This window comes from Lacerta agilis, chromosome 7, assembly GCF_009819535.1.
Source record: "Lacerta agilis isolate rLacAgi1 chromosome 7, rLacAgi1.pri, whole genome shotgun sequence".
Lineage (NCBI taxonomy): Eukaryota > Metazoa > Chordata > Lepidosauria > Squamata > Lacertidae > Lacerta > Lacerta agilis.
The window spans coordinates 81,726,995-81,743,100 of NC_046318.1; the positions used below are offsets into that span (position 1 = coordinate 81,726,995).

At 45.4% G+C, this 16,106-nt stretch overlaps 1 protein-coding gene and 1 pseudogene across 2 annotated transcripts in view; one reads left to right on the plus strand and one right to left on the minus strand.

Moving 5' to 3' along the window:
* Positions 1-16,106, minus strand: part of TSNARE1 (t-SNARE domain containing 1) — a 276,668-nt gene that overhangs the window by 17,545 nt on the left and 243,017 nt on the right. The gene's annotated exons all lie outside the window — the stretch shown is intronic.
* LOC117050524 lies at positions 1,454-1,550 on the plus strand (annotated as a pseudogene).

Consider the following 16,106-nt stretch of genomic DNA (forward strand, 5'->3'; position numbering starts at 1 on the left):
ATTGTCTGTAACCTGAGGCGTCTGTAACCCGAGGTACCACTGTACTTTTGTAAACCAAGAAATCTTTAATAAAAAAATAATTTTTTTTTAAAAAAAGAATATGCTACCATAGGCACTTCGGTCCAAAGGAGAATGATCCAATCAATCTCTTTGCTGCAATTTGGAATGGCACAAACAACTACTTTTCTGTTCCCAAAGCAAAACTGAATATCTGCTTTTGTGTATAAACGGCCTTAAACAAGACACGGATTTGTGGATAGTTTTTATGGATCCAGCGGGTCTGGGCAGTAGCAACTCAATACACAAGATGACATGCAATTGAAGCCCTCTGAACAACGATGATTCAGAATGTTCTTATAAATGAGATTGATGGATTTTGCACCCTTTTCCAAAATGGAGAAACACGTGCGAAACAACCCATTCTCTTCTTTTTTTAAAAAAAATGGGAACCTCTAAGGCAGGGATGGAGAACCTAGTGTCTTTCAGATGTTGCTGGATTCAACACCCATCATCCGTGACTGGTGGCCGTACTGCTTGGGGCTAATGGGATCTGGTGTCCAAAAACACCATCTGCAAGAAAAGACAGCAGCCAGCCAGATAGATGCCCATAAACAGAACCTGACGGCAATACTTGAGATGGCATTAATATCTCAGTGAATGGGCTCCAATGCTTCATTCATGATGAAATGAATGTAAATCCTAGGCACCATTCATCCTCTTGCTGTTTTTCTCCATAGCTCGGCAAAGAAGATTGCAGGCTCCCTATGGGTCTCAAAGCAAAGGAGATCTGAGGGATGCTAAACAACGTCTAATCCAAGTAAACAGTCACTATCCATGGCCATCTCCGGCACGCATCAAATTAGGCTAAACAAATTTGTCCTGTAGTTTTAGGGTTGTTTGAAATGAACGTTGAACAAATGCAAGTTTGCCTGGTTTGTATGCTGTTATACATATTTCTGTTTACTTGGCGACTGAGCATGTTTCTCCATCCCGTTCTTGTACCAGTTTGGAGAGATCCTTTCGGTGCTCTTCGCAATCTCTTTTTGTTTTAACCTTTCAGTCACAAAACTCGAGTTTACCAGACATTAAAAAGGGATGCGGGTGGCGCTGTGGTCTAAACCACAGAGCCTAGGGCTTGCCGATCAGAAGGTCGGCGGTTCGAATCCCCGTGACGGGGTGAGCTCCCGTTGCTCGGTCCCAGCTCCTGCCCACCTAGCAGTTCAAAAGCACGTCAAAGTGCAAGTAGATAAATAGGTACCACTCTGGCGGGAAGGTAAACGGCGTTTCCGTGCGCAGCTCTGGTTTCGCCAGAAGTGGCTTAGTCATGCTGGCCACATGACCCAGACGCTGTACACCGGCTCCCTCGACCAGTAAAGCGAGATGAGCGCTGCAACCCCAGAGTCATCTGTAACTGGACCTAATGGCCAGGGGTTCCTTTACCTTTACCTAAAAAGAAATTATTGCCATTTCAATCTATTATCTGGCAAAGAAGATTAGCATGGCACTTGCGCAAGGATGACACACTAATTCGTGAAGTGTTCCCTTTTTTTTGAGAGCCAGTATGGTGAAGTGGTTAAGAGCGGTAGACTCGTAATCTGGTGAACCGGGTTCACGTCTCCGCTCCTCCACATGCAGCTGCTGGGTGACCTTGGGCTAGTCACACTTCTTTGAAGTCTCTCAGCCCCACTCACCTCACAGAGTGTTTGCTGTGGAGGAGGAAGGGAAAGGAGAATGTTAGCCGCTTTGAGACTCCTTCGGGTAGTGATAGAGCGGGATATCAAATCCAAACTCCTCCTCCTCCTCCTCCTCCTCCTCCTCCTCCTCCTCCTCCTCCTCCTCCTCCTTCTTCTTCTTCCCAACTATAAAACCAGAATGATCCTACTTTGTGATAGCATGGACATCAAGAACTGATTGTGCCATTTCATGATGGGTCTTGTTCTTCCTTTTTAGCACCATATCCCAAACACTCCACCCTTCAATTCCCTACATCCATGTGTAGGACACAAAATTGGGGAGAGGCATTTTCTGCAATTTTCCGAGGGGGGGGGGAGGATGTTTGAAGGCAGAGAGCTTTACCTATAAAGAAGCAGCAGATGTTTCCTTTCTTTGTTTTATTTTTAATTTAAAAATGGAAAACATATGAGAGAAAGAACAGATTTAAAGAACAGCCAAATGGACCGGATTTGTGTTTGTGTTCCAAACACAGTTTAACCCTTCGTGTTCTCAGATAAACACCTGAATCCAGATTGTGGTTCTCATTTTATCCTGGAGATGGCAAAAAGATACGGGGAAGTAGCAGAATCAGAAGGCAAGCTGAAGTATTTCCCTCGGGACTCTTCCAGAGAAGCCCTCTTCAAACTCTGTTTCACTTCTTAAGAGAAGAAGAAAGTCAGATGTTACTGACTTTCCTAATAGAAAGTTAATGTTTTTTGTTTCCAAAGCAGTGCTAAAGCAAACAGCAAAGGTGGAGACTAGGGGACGTCCCCGGCACAGGCCCCCCGCCCCTCGCTGCCTGCAAATTAATTAAACAATTCTATTAGCTGGGCTTTCACTTCTGACACTCGGCAGCTGACATTAATTGGGCTACAATCAAGATAGTAATTCAGGTTAATTGGATTCCCACTGTCAGCAGCGATCAGCTTGCTTGAATGTGCTCCTGTCATTTAAGAATAATGAATCGTGGATGGCTTGATTGGGTGGCATGGCAGGGCTGGTGGATGGCTGAAGGCCTTCTGTGTAAGAAAGCTGGCATCGTTCCTGGCTTTTTAAAGGCGGGGGATCCTTCATATAGTGTTTGGGATCCAAGAATGTCATGCCGAGTGTGTTGAAATGGATTAACCGGATGGCTCTTTTTCACACCCTCGTGTGCCAGAGACAGAAAGCGAATCCAGATTTCTCGGGGCAACTGCGCACAGAGAGGTTATATAGTGCAATCCATGGCATTTGGGCACAGAGTTGTTCCTTGGCAGAAGGAAAGACTTGCTGAAAATGGTAGGAGACCAGGAACAAAAATATGCATAGCATCATGGGCTTCAATCAAGATCACTGACAGGCTGTGGTGGACCTCAGCCATGAAAAGAGGGCCAGAAGGACACACACAATGGGAAGGGGCCCCCATGCAGATGGGTTGGTTCTACAGGTTCATAAAGCTATGATAAAGGTAAAGGTAAAGGGACCCGTGACCATTAGGTGCAGTCGCGGACGACTCTGGGGCTGCGGTGCTCATCTCGCTTTACTGGCCAAGGGAGCGGGCGTACAACTTCCGGGTCATGTGGCCAGCATGACTAAGCTGCTTCTGGCGAACCAGAGCAGCACATGGGAATGCTGTTTACCTTCCTGCTGGAATGGTACCTATTTATCTACCTGCCAGAATAGTACCTATTTATCTAATTGCACTTCATGCTTTCGAACTGCTAGGTTGGCAGGAGCAGGGACCGAGCAATGAGAGCTCACCCCCTAGCGGGGATTTGAACCGCCGACCTTCTGATCAGCAAGCCCTAGGCTTTGTGGTTTAACCCACAGGGCCACCCACATCCCTAAAGCTATGATAAATCACATTAAACTGAAATAAGATTATTTACATGCCAAGCAAAACCCCTACAGAGATTTCACCCCAGCAAAGACCTCCCTCCCCCAATGGAGCTCAAATTTTACTTTGCAAGAAATGTGGCGGTGACAAACGCAGACCTTTTCTTTCGTGGCGGCATTCTGTTTTCATGGATTTTATTCCTGATTTGTCTGGTGTTTCATTGCATGCTGTTCTGTTTTGAACAAAGTGTGTTTTTAATCATTTGTTGCAAGCTCCCTTGGGAGCTGATGTTGGTGAAAAGGCTGGAAGTTAACAGTCTGAGGCAGAGCTGAGTCAAATACAGTCTTTTCGTTGAGAAAATTTCTGAGATTTTCCTTTTTCTCAGAGACGCCTTTCCTGCTAAACGAATGAACAAACAAACAAACAAACAAATTCCACTTTGCGTATTCCAACCCCCTGCAAAAAAATATCCCAGTCGTTTTTAGTTTATATTTTTGTGGCAGTTGCCATCCCCCCCCCCATAATGTCCCGGGGCAATGCTAGGTCTAGGGCAGTGTTTTTCAACCACTGTTCCGTGGCACACTAGTGTGCCGCGAGATGTTGCCTGGTGTGCCGTGGGAAAATTACTTTATGTATAGTCAGTATAGGCACAGAGTTAATTTTTTTAACATTTTCTAATGGTGGTGTGCCTCGTGATTTTTTTCATGAAACAAGTGTGCCTTTGCCCAAAAAAGGTTGAAAAACACTGGTCTAGGGCATTAGAAAGGACACAAAAATAGCAAAAAATGGGTGCCAGGCTCCTGAGACACCTGCCCTTCACAACTGCAGTGCCATAAAAAAATCTTAAGCAAAAATGAAAACAGAGAAGCTGTGCTAATGGGGAACCCCAAAAATGGTAGGGGAATTGCTGCTAGATAAATTTGATGGAATGATCCCATTTTCCTGCCCTTAGGTAAAAAAGGGAAAGGACCCCTGGATGGTTAAGTCCAGTCAAAGGCGACTATGGGGTTGCGGAGCTCATCTTGCTTTCAGGCTGAGGGAGCTGACATTTGTCCACAGACAGCTTTCTAGGTCATGTGGCCAGCAGGACTAAACTGCTTCTGGCGCAACAGAACACTGTGACGGAAACCAGAGCGCCCGGAAACACAACAACAATAATTTATTATTTTTACCCTGTCCATCTGGCTGGGTCTCCCCAGCCACTCTGGGTAGCTTCCAACCATTTACCTTCCCACCACCTATTTATCTACTTGCACTGGCGTTCTTTCAAACTGCTAGCTTTGCAGGAGCTGGGACACGAGGCTCAGTGGTTTAGACCCACGTCCCTCTATAGCTAAAAGTACGTAACTGCAGTTTGTCCAGGTTCAGACATAATGAGTCATTAGAACTGAAAATGGAAGCATAATCTTCCAATCACTTCCTCCCTGATGTAGATGAGGAAAGGTGTGGTGAAGCTAAACAGGTAAAAACCGGTCTTAAGTCTCAGTCCTGTATTCAGAACCCACTAACAACCAATACCTATCAGTCATGATGGCTAGACAAGGGTCTTAACATTGAGAAGTAGTCAAGTCACTGAGAAATGGAAGAGGGGACCTGTGTACTTCATGCCTTGTTCCTCAGCTTCCCCTGAAATATCTGGTGGGCCAGAAGAAATCTACTGAATCAGCAGGTGTTATCTGGTCAAAGATTTATTCTGGAAATTATAGGGATAGAGCTACTTAAATTGTATAGAAATTTATTTATGTACGCGACTAAAGAATGTTACTTGCCCAAAAATGGAAAGAAGAAGAACTTATGCAGAAATGGCAAAACTTACTAGAAGAATAAGAAATCAAGATAACAAACTTATATATATATATAAAAGAATGGAAATGGTTTATTGAATATTTGCAGATAAATTGTAAACAGATAAAAACACTGGCAGGATTATTGCAATAACCTGCAGCTATATAAGAGTTGTTGCTGTTTAATCATTTAGTCGTGTTCGACTCTTTGTGACCCCATGGACCAGAGCATGCCAAACACTCCTGTCTTCCACTGACTCCCACAGTTTGGTCAAACTCATGCCAGTCGCTTCGAGAACACTGTCCAACCATCTCGTCCTCTGTCGTCCCCTTCTCCTTGTGCCCTCCATCTTTCCCAACATCAGGGTTTTTTTTCCAGGGAGTCTTCCCTATTCATGAGGTGGCCAAATTATTGGCGCCTCAGCTTCGGGATCTGTCCTTCCAGTGAGCACTCAGGGCTGATTTCCTTCAGAATGGAGAGGTTTGATCTTTTTGCAGTCCATGGGACTCTCAAGAGTCTCCTCCAGCACCATAATTTAAAAGCATCAATTCTTCAGCGATCAGCCTTCTTTATGGTCCAGCTCTCACTTCCGTACATTACTACTAGGAAAACCATAGCTTTAACTATACGGACCTTTGTCGGCAAGGTGATGTCTCTACTTTTTAAGATGCTGTCTAGGTTTGTCATTGCTTTTCTCCCAAGAAGCAGGTGTCTTCTAATTTCGTGACTGCTGTCACCATCTGGAGTGATCCTGGAGCCCAAGAAAGTAAAATCTCTCACTGCCTCCATTTCTTCCCCTTCTATTTGCCAGGAGGTGATGGGACCAGTGGCCATGATCTTAGTTTTTTTGATGTTGAGCTTCAGACCATATTTTGCACTCTCCTCTTTCACCCTCATTAAAAGGTTCTTTAATTCCTCTTCACTTTCTGCCATCAAGGTTGTATCATCAGCATATCTGAGGTTGTTGATATTTCTTCCAGCAATCTTAATTCCGGATTGGGATTCATCCAGTCCAGCCTTTCGCATTATGAATTCTGCATATAAGTTAAATAAGCAGGGAGACAATATACAGCGTTGTCGTACTCCTTTCCCAATTTTGAACCAACCAGTTGTTCCATATCCAGTTCTAACTGTAGCTTCTTGTCCTACGTAGAGATTTCTCAGGAGACAAATGAGGTGATCCGACACTCCCATTTCTTTAAGAACTTGCCATAGTTTGCTGTGGTCAACACAGTCAAAAGCTTTCGCGTAGTCAATGAAGCAGAAGTAGATGTTTTTCTGGAACTCTCTAGCTTTCTCCATAATCCAGCGCATGTTTGCAATTTGGTCTCTGGTTCCTCTGCCCCTTCGAAATCCAGCTTGCACTTCTGGGAGTTCTCTGTGCACATACCGCTTAATCCTGCCTTGTAGAATTTTAAGCATAACCTTGCTAGCGTGTGAAATGAGCACCATTGTGCGGTAGTTGGAGCATTCTTTGGCACTGCTCTTCTTTGGGATTGGGATGTAGACTGATCTTCTCCAATCCTGTGGCCACTGCTGAGTTTTCCATATATATATAAGAGTATATAAGTATATATAAGTTAAATAAATCAGCAAGTTAAGTTAACTGGATATGCAGAAGATAGTAAAAATAAATGTAAGGAACCACAGAAAGAGGGGGAAGGAAGTCAAGTTTTAAAATGTAAACATGAATGTAAAATTAGTGAAATTTGTATATCTGAAAAGGAGAGAGAGAGCGTGGTTTATTTTGGTACAGCTTCTCAAAGCCTAGGGCTCTGTTTCCTCCAAGCCCAGACTCTGCAGCTTATGGTTAGAATTGTGGAACTTGCTCTCACAGGAGGAAGTGACAACCACCAACTTTGATGGCTGCAAAAAAAGGGGATTAGATAAATTCATGGAGGAGACGGCTACTAGGTGCTCAGGTCCTGCTTACGATTTCCCCACAGGCATCTGGATGGCCACCGTGAGAACAGGAGGCTGGACTAGATCAGTCACTGGCCTGATTTCCCTGCAAGTTCTGACCGACATCTGGAAACAGACGGTTTTGTCCCTAAGTAAAACAACCAACCAACCAACCAACAACAACACCACCACTGCTTTCTTTGATGTTCTGAGGAAAACATGACTGGCAAAATTAATGACTACATGCCCCTTCTCTGGCCACGGCGGTGGGAGGTTGAATGGGAAAGTCACGGCGCAATACTCTTGACGCTGGGCTGACTCAGCCTGAAAAGTATCTGGGGAGAAGCGTTCTGCCCCCAGCAAAGGCTGACACTTTCTGGAGATGAAATGGGCTGGAGACGTGAGATGGCTTTGTTGGGAGATGAAACCTCTCGCCACTTTCTGCCATCCCCGTGATGCTGAAACATCTGTCCTTTCCTGCTCCAAGCAATTTGGAGTTTATGTGACTAGCACAAAGGGCTGCCATCCCTACATCTCTGCTCCACTTCCTACTGCCAATGCCATGGCAGGGCATCCAGTCAGTGTGAACAGTCTGGGCAGGGATCCATAGATCATGCCCCTCTCGCCTTGCCAGCTTGCATTTTTCTTTGGAAGTGTAGAGACTCTTTCAGTTATTTCTTAGCTCAGGAAAATGACCCAGATGTCTGGCTCATGAGACCTGGGTTTTGTTGTTGTTGTTTAAATTTTGGCTGGTTTTTGCACATCATCATATTGCATGGTATTCTTCTTGGCGTTGCATATTATAATAACCCTATATGATTCAATTAATTCTAATCCCATCGAACATCAGAAAATGTTGCGCCTTTTGGGGAATCTGCTCAGGATTCGAGAGTAGGATATATTGCGCTAGAGCTGCCAGCTGATTTCGCCTCTTGTTAGGCTGATGGCTGGCTAACCGACCAGGATGATTTTTCATCATAGGAGAATGATGGTAAGAGAAAAGGCAGCATTCAACAAACTGATCCCATCAGTGCAAGGATTTATACTTGCACAACAAAACGTTCCCTTCTCCTCCCTCCATGCATCTCTTAAATTTGCTCTTGGGATTCCCCCAACCCCCCAGAGCAGATTTTTGCAGGGTGCAGCTCAGACGGGAAGGCAAGAAAGGAGGGGGAAAGTACTGTTGTACAAGTGTAAGTCCTTGTATTGGTGGGACACATTAGTTGGATTACCCTCATTGTGTCCTGATGGCTGGGGATCTCTCCTGGATGTTTGGAATGAGACACCCACCAGAGACTGGGGGAGATGCCACTTGAACCTTAGAGAAGGGGACAATGAGTTAGCCTCAAAAAGGCCAGCTCTTCATAGGCACCCATAGCAGGAATCACTTTGTGAGTGAAAGGAAACATTGATCCCATAGGAAAGCTGCCTTTTGGTGAATCAGACCAATTTGTTGTTGTTGTTTAGTCATTTAGCTGTGTCTGACTCTTCGTGACCCCATGGACCAGAGCATGCCAGGCACTCCTGTCTCCCACTGCCTCCCACAGTTTGGCCAAACTCATGCCAATCACTTCGAGAACACTGTCCAACCATCTCATCCTCTGTCATCCCCTTCTCCTTGTGCCCTCCATCTTTCCCAACATCAGGGTCTCTTCCAGGGAGTCTTCTCTTCCCATGAGGTGGCCAAAGTATTGGAGCCACAGCTTCAGGATCTGTCCTTCCAGTCAGCACTCAGGGCTGATTTCCTTCAGAATGGGTAAGTTTGATCTTCCTGCAGTCCATGGGACTCTCAAGTGTCTCCTCCAGCACCATAATACAAAAGCATAAATTCTTGGGCGATCGGCCTTCTTGATGGTCCAGCTCTCACTTCCATACATCACTACTGGGAAAACCATCGCTTTAACTATACGGACCTTTGTCGGCAAGGTGACGTCTCTGCTTTTCCAGATGCTGTCTAGGTTTGTCATTGCTTTTTGGCATAGAGGCGTCGTTGCAGCTTCTCGTCCCTCAGGCCACCGACGAGGCGGTCACGCAGCATGTTCTCCAACTCTGAGAAGTTGCAGAACCGAGCGGCTTGGCGGAGGGAGGTCACAAACCCCGTTATGGTTTCCCCAGGGGCTTGCCGCTTTGCATAGAAGGAATTTCGACAAGCCACCACCGAGGGCTGTGGCGAGAAGTGCCCCTTCAGCCGTTTCACTATTGTTTTGTAAGGAACGGTAGCGACATCATCAGGCGCAAGGAGAGCCCGGGTGATTTCGAATGTCTCCTCTCCACAGACGCTGAAGAATATCGCCCTCTTCTTGGCATCGTTGGTGACCCCTTTAGCTTCTAGAAGGAAGGTGAAACGGGTGGCGTACCCTTCCCAGTCTCCTGATGCTGGGTTGTATGGCGAGAAGCTGCTGTCAGTTGCCATCTTGAGTTCCTTGGGACCCAGAGCTGAAGCCTGGATACACGGTGCGAGGCAGCTGTGCGGCAGGTGGCGTTGCTGCGCTGCTGTGTGTGGCAGCCAGCTCAGCGGGATCCCATCCTCGTCGCCAGTGAAATATACTCGGAGTCAAGTGTGAATTTCATGCTCTTTATTCAGCTCATAGTAGTGAGGAATGCAGTTTCCCCAAAACGTTTGCTTTATATACACTATTTACACAATGGGCCCCACGTGATTGGCTAGTTCCGGGATACTCCTGTATGCCAATCGGAGTGTGGATTCACTTCCACCTGGAGCTGGATTGGGTGGCTCCTGCGGACCAATCAGACTGCTGCAATCTCAATCCTATTGTTCTGGGACCAATCAGACTGCCACAATCTCAATCCTATTGTTCTGGGACCAGTCAGACTGCTGTAATCTCAATCCTATTGTTCTAGGACCAATCAGACTGCTGCATTTTGGATCCTATTCAACTCAGTACATAACAGCTTTCCTCCCAAGAAGCAGGCGTCTTTCAATTTCTTGACTGCTGTCACCATCTGCAGTGATCATGGTGCACAAGAAAGTAAAATCTCTCACTGCCTCCATTTCTTCCCCTTCTATTTGCCAGGAGGTGATGGGACCAGTGGCCATGGTCTTAGTATTACCTATACTGATTGACAGCAGCTTCCTAAAAATTCTGGCAGGAAATCCTGGGAGGAGTTTCTAGGGACTGACCATGGGACTTTCTGGAAGTGCAATGGATTCTCTGTCCCTGAGCTAACAACAGGTTAAATAAAGCTACAGCATGCATTTCTTCTTTTCGGAATGCTATCCCAAATGCCAGGCAAGGAAAGGGAACCACGTGTACTAAGAAAAACGGCTGTGTCCAGAAGGAAGGAATGGAGAATGAAACAGAGAGAGACAATGCAAACCTCCCTACTGCCATGGATGTTGTATTTTCTCTGGCTAAAAGCCTCATTATTTCTGAATGGATTTATCAAAAACATATTTTCTATGTAAATATATTCACAAAATATGGCACTTAAGAGCCATCTATTTGTATATGTTTGGACTGCATTTCAGAACAATTATTCAGGGGAAAAAACAACAGCTATAGCCAATTTAGAAAGATGTGCCCGGATCGTGTTTATTCCATAGTGCTCCTGTCTCTCGTGGCATTATGTTGTTATTTTCTTAGGCTGTTGACAAAATGCTACAATATTTTTATTTTATTTTTTTACAAATGGGTACATTCCACAAAGGAAGAGGGAGAATGTCAGAATGGTGGCTCAGAATTGACGCTTCAAGGGGAATATGTTATCTCTAAAATCAAGGGAAGTGTTTTGTTATAATGTGGGCCTCCTTATATATGCACACATTAGGAAATTAATTTCTCACCTCCTAGGCAAACCCCTTCCCCCAGAGAGACTATTATCAGTGCAATGCAGATGTTGTACACTAATGCAACCCCAGGATTGCAGTATCTTCACAGTGAATGCGGAATGATACTCTGCAAGGATCCCCAGTGTAGGATGGGGTTGCACACTTTCCACGGGGATATAGAAAACCGCCTTAGAGCAGGTCAGTTTGTCCACCAGGGTCAGTATTTTCTACTCTGGCTGTTAGAGGCATCCAAGGACCTCAGGCAAATAGTTTTCACTTCACCTTCTATGTGATTCTTGTAACTGGAATGATGGAGAGTGATTTGCTTCCCACGCTTCAAGAAGTGAGCCAGGTTTACTTCTTTCTGATGTAGATTCTCTCAGACAAAGGAACTCTTGTGCTTTGGGCAAAGTTATTAAATGAATGAACTAACATGAGTTTGGCCAAACTGCGAGAGGCAGTGAAGGATAGGCGTGCCTGGCGTGCTCTGGTCCATGGGGTCACGAAGAGTCGGACACGACTGAACGACTGAACAACAACAACAACAAATTAAATGAATGACTCATGAGCAGATGCAAGCAACAGTTAGTGGCAGTAGATGCAAGAATACCCTCTTGGGTTGCTAATGCCGTGAGCCCCTCCCTCCACTATACTCTCAGGTTGTATATACGTGTAAATAAATCATATGTCATAAAGACACCACAATCTCTGCTGTCTCTCATTCCAAAGGAAACCGATCCTCGGGTAAGTGCCTAGAACCCCTGGAATCTCCCACTACTCAGGAATTGGACTGGCATGCAACACTGGTGTTAGAAGTGGGGCTCATATTTTCTTTTCTTTTCTTTTCTTTTTTCTTAATTAAAGATTTTCTTGATTTACAAAGGTAGTGCAATGTCTCTCTCGTATTTTTCCCATGTAACGTTTTTACAAGTCAATTTCATTTGTTGAGACATTAGGAAGAAAGGGGGGAAAGAGGTGGGTGGGATGGGGTGACTATGTTTCTACTTTACTTAATATATGTAGGGTTTGGTGTCAGCGTTGTTTGTGCAGGTTCTCTGTTGTTCACTTATGCTCCTTTGGTGGTGAGAGAGGTCGGGGTTGGCGTAGGGTGTGATTGATCATTTGTAGTTGGCTGTGGTGGTCTTTGGTTTCCTGTGTGAGTGGGGTGGGTGAATGTTTTTGATCAGGTCAGCCATATTGATTTGTATGCTGGCGGTAGATTTTTGTTGTTGTTTTGTTGTGCTGTGTGTGTGATGAAGGGGAGCCATACCGGGGTGAAGGCGTCTTCTTCTATTTGTCCCCGTGTCAGTTTCAGCTTACTGGTTAGTTTTTCTAGTAGGGCTGTTTGGGGCTCATGTATTCTGACAGAGGGCCTGTGAGCAAGGTGTGTCTGAGTCACGATGGAGGGAGAAATAGCAATATACCTCGAATGGTTCAGGTTGATGAGCCAGCAGTCTGACCCAGTGGAGCAGTGACAAAGCCAGCAGTTTGATGAAAACAGAGCAGCTGTAAGCAGAGTGGGTGAGAAGCCTCCATGGAGAAGAAAGTGTGACTCCATGGGAGGTGAGGAGCCTGCTGGGTGAGATGCTACAGGGGGTTGAAAGTGACCCAGCAGCCCAGCTTCAAGGCACCTAGATGGAAGCGGTGTCCAGAATGTAGACCCAGAGACCCAGAATGTAGACGGGCAGCTGCATCCTGCATTAAACATGTCACAAAGTCATCGTCTTGGGGCCTCCCAAGGGTGGAGACTGGGTAAACTGCTTGGATGCAGAACTGGGACTGTGAGCATGCACCAAGGAGAAAGAGAAAGGCTTGAATAAATCCTGATGGACTGGAAACTTGTTACTGGTGTTGGGTTAAAAGTGTAATTATGTTTTATTATTTGTTTTTCATGATGCGTTTTAATACCTTTAGAAAGCTGTATTCTGCTATTTGTATGTACAGTGGTACCTCGGGTTACAGACGCTTCAGGTTACAGATGCTTCAGGTTACAGATGCTTCAGGTTACAGACATTTCAGGTTACAGATGCTTCAGGTTACAGACTCTGCTAACCCAGAAATAGTACCTCGGGTTAAGAACTTTGCTTCAGGATGAGAACTGAAATTGCATTGCACTGAATTGATTACGTTGGTAGGACTGTGAGAAGCTTTGTGGATTAAAGAAGGAAGGTCATTGTAATATGAATTTTTTAGTGATAAGTTTAAGTGTGATAATTTTAAGCAGTGATTGATTTGTGAAGTATAGATATTAGTGATGAATGTTAGGATATCATAAGGAGGGTTTGATGGAAGTCATGGCTTTAAAAAGCCAAAATGCTAAGAGTTGAAAATAAAATGTGATGGGTTTTATTATTGTATTGTTATAAAAACAATTAAAAATGATATGGCAAAAAAAGAGAACAGAAATCGTGTGCCGGTGGTGTGGTGGCAGCAGGAAGCCCCATTAGCTAAAGTAGTAGCTCAGGTTAAGAACAGTTTCAGGTTAAGAACGGACCTCCAGAACGAATTAAGTTCTTAAGCTGAGGTACCAATGTACATCTAGGGACAAATGTATGGTTTGGGGGGAAGACGATGTTATGAGTTGGGGTGGGGTGGGGGTAAGCAGTTTGTCTGGGCCCCCTTTAATTCCCGGAACCAGCACAGATTCAATTCCTGGAATTGCCAGGCTGGCTTCCCACTATCTAGGAAATCCACGGGAGATCTTCCACATAACGACTCTGACAAATCTCTCCATGGCTGTCAAACACGCAAAGTTACAATGCTGTCTTTTTATACCCACACATATACACAAACAACACACTACAGAAATACTAAAAAAAAAAAAAAAAAAATCATCCCTAGACATTGAAAAATGCCGTGCACAAACTCTGTAATTAAAGGGTAGGCAGTCTGTAGCGTTATTTATAACAAGTGACTGGCACATTGTTTATAGCAGTTTCGGGGATGCATCCTTAAATACAATAGACGGTGATCAAAAGCAACCTTTCGAGAGCAGAGCACCCGCAGGGAGAGAGACAGAGAAGTATCTGACATACCTGACACAAGTGAAAATTAGACAGGAGCGAGATGTCTGCAACCTTTGAATTGGGAATCTCTCTGACAAGCGAGAAAATGTGGGTGGGGAGGCGAGACGGATTCCGGCAAGCAAAGCATGTTTCACCAATACTTCTGCCGCCAAGTAGCTATTTAGCAACACGCCATAAGGACACCTGGCAGATGTCGCTTGTATTAGTTTCTATGTTGGGACAAAGCTAGGGATGTGTGTGTGTGTTGTTGTTGTTTTTTTTTGGGGGGGGGTGTTGTTGGCCGATTCCTGCGGATATTTCTGCCTTCTCGGAATGTGAGGTTGTACACCGACGTCACTTACTTGAAAGAGCCGAGCCGAGCCGATTTCACAACCCCATTCCAAATAGAGATGGTGAATCACATGAGTTTTATTACGTACAGTGTCTTAAAATAATAGAACTGTAGAGTTGGAAGAGACCCAAAGGGTCATCTGCGTCATCCCCCTGCAATGTGGGAATCCCAGCTGAAGAATCCCAGACAGATGGGCATCCAACCTCTGTTTAAGGAACTCGAAAGAAGGAGAGTCCATCACCTTCTGAGGTCTGTCCCCTGATCAAAAACTCTCTAAGCCAAGGATGGGGAAACCTGTGATCTTCAGTTGCTGGACTCCAGCTCCCAAGAGAACAAAAGAAGAGCTAGCTGGATCAGACCAATGGCCCATCTATTCCAGCCTCCTGTTTCACAGTGGACAACCAGATGCCTGTGTGGTATAGTGGTTAAGAGCGGTAGACTTGTAATCTGGGGGACCGGGTTCGTGTCTCCGCTCCTCCACTTGCAGCTGCTGGGTGACCTTGGGCTAGTTACACTTCTCTGAAGTCTCTCAGCCCCACTCACCTCACAAAGTGTTCGTTGTGGGGGAGGAAGGGAAAGGAGAATGTTAGCCACTTTGAGACTCCTTCGGGTAGTGAAAAGCGGGATATCAAATCCAAACTCCTCCTCCTCCTCCTCCTCTTCCTCTTCTTCTTCTTCTTCTTCATGTGGAGTCAGGGATATTTCAAGCATCACCTATCTTAAGTTCACCTTCCTGTAGTTGCCCGCTTTGAGACTCCTTCGGGTAGTGATAAAGCGGGATGTCAAATCCAAACTCCTCCTCCTCCTCCTCCTCCTCCTCTTCTTCTTCTTCTTCTTCTTCTTCTTCTTCTTCTTCTTCTTCTTCTTCTTCTTCAGCAGGACCTGAGCATAAGATCTCTCTCTGCTCCTGCAGCTTCCAGCAACTCATCACCAGAACCATTACTGCCTCCCATGTTGGAGGAAGTGCATAGACACCATGGCTAGGAGCCGTCGACAGCCCTCTCCCCCACGAATTCCTCCAGTCTTCTTTTGAAGCCATCCAAGTTGGTGGCCATCATTTCCCCCACCCCCTGCCCCGGGAGTGAGTTCTGTAGAGCAAGCCCCAGTCAGCATGGTCAATAGCCAGGAGTTGCAGCAGGAGTTCCGATGTCAGCAGGGCCGTGATTCACACCCTGTCTCTAAGAAGATTTATATAGATCTGAATCCTTGCTGCATATTGTATGCATATTTTAAAATGTATTTTATTATTTAAAAATGCATATGTAGACAGCCCACTTTTGCACTAAATGTTACCAAATGTGGCTAGAAAACAAGGGGATCTGATGCACAGAGGACAGGAAGCTGGTAGGAGAGTAATGGCTGAAGTTGGAGGGGAAATAGCAAGGTGGAAGGGGACAGACTAACCCTGTCTATCTCCTCTTGTTCCCCTTGTATGCACATGTAGTGACCCAGGCTTTTCTGAGTGCCCCTCTTCATCCTAGTGGGAGTAGCCTACAGCTGTGCTAGCTAAATGGGGGGAGAAAATTCGATCCAGTTCCCATTCATAGGTGAGATTATCTAATTCACTCTTCCCGAAACGATTGTTGTTGTTCAGTCGTTCAGTCGTGTCCGACTCTTCGTGACCCCATGGACCAGAGCACGCCAGGCACGCCTATCCTTCACTGCCTCCCGCAGTTTGGCCAAACTCATGTTAGTAGCTTCAAGAACACTGTCCAACCATCTCATCCTCTGTCGTCCCCTTCT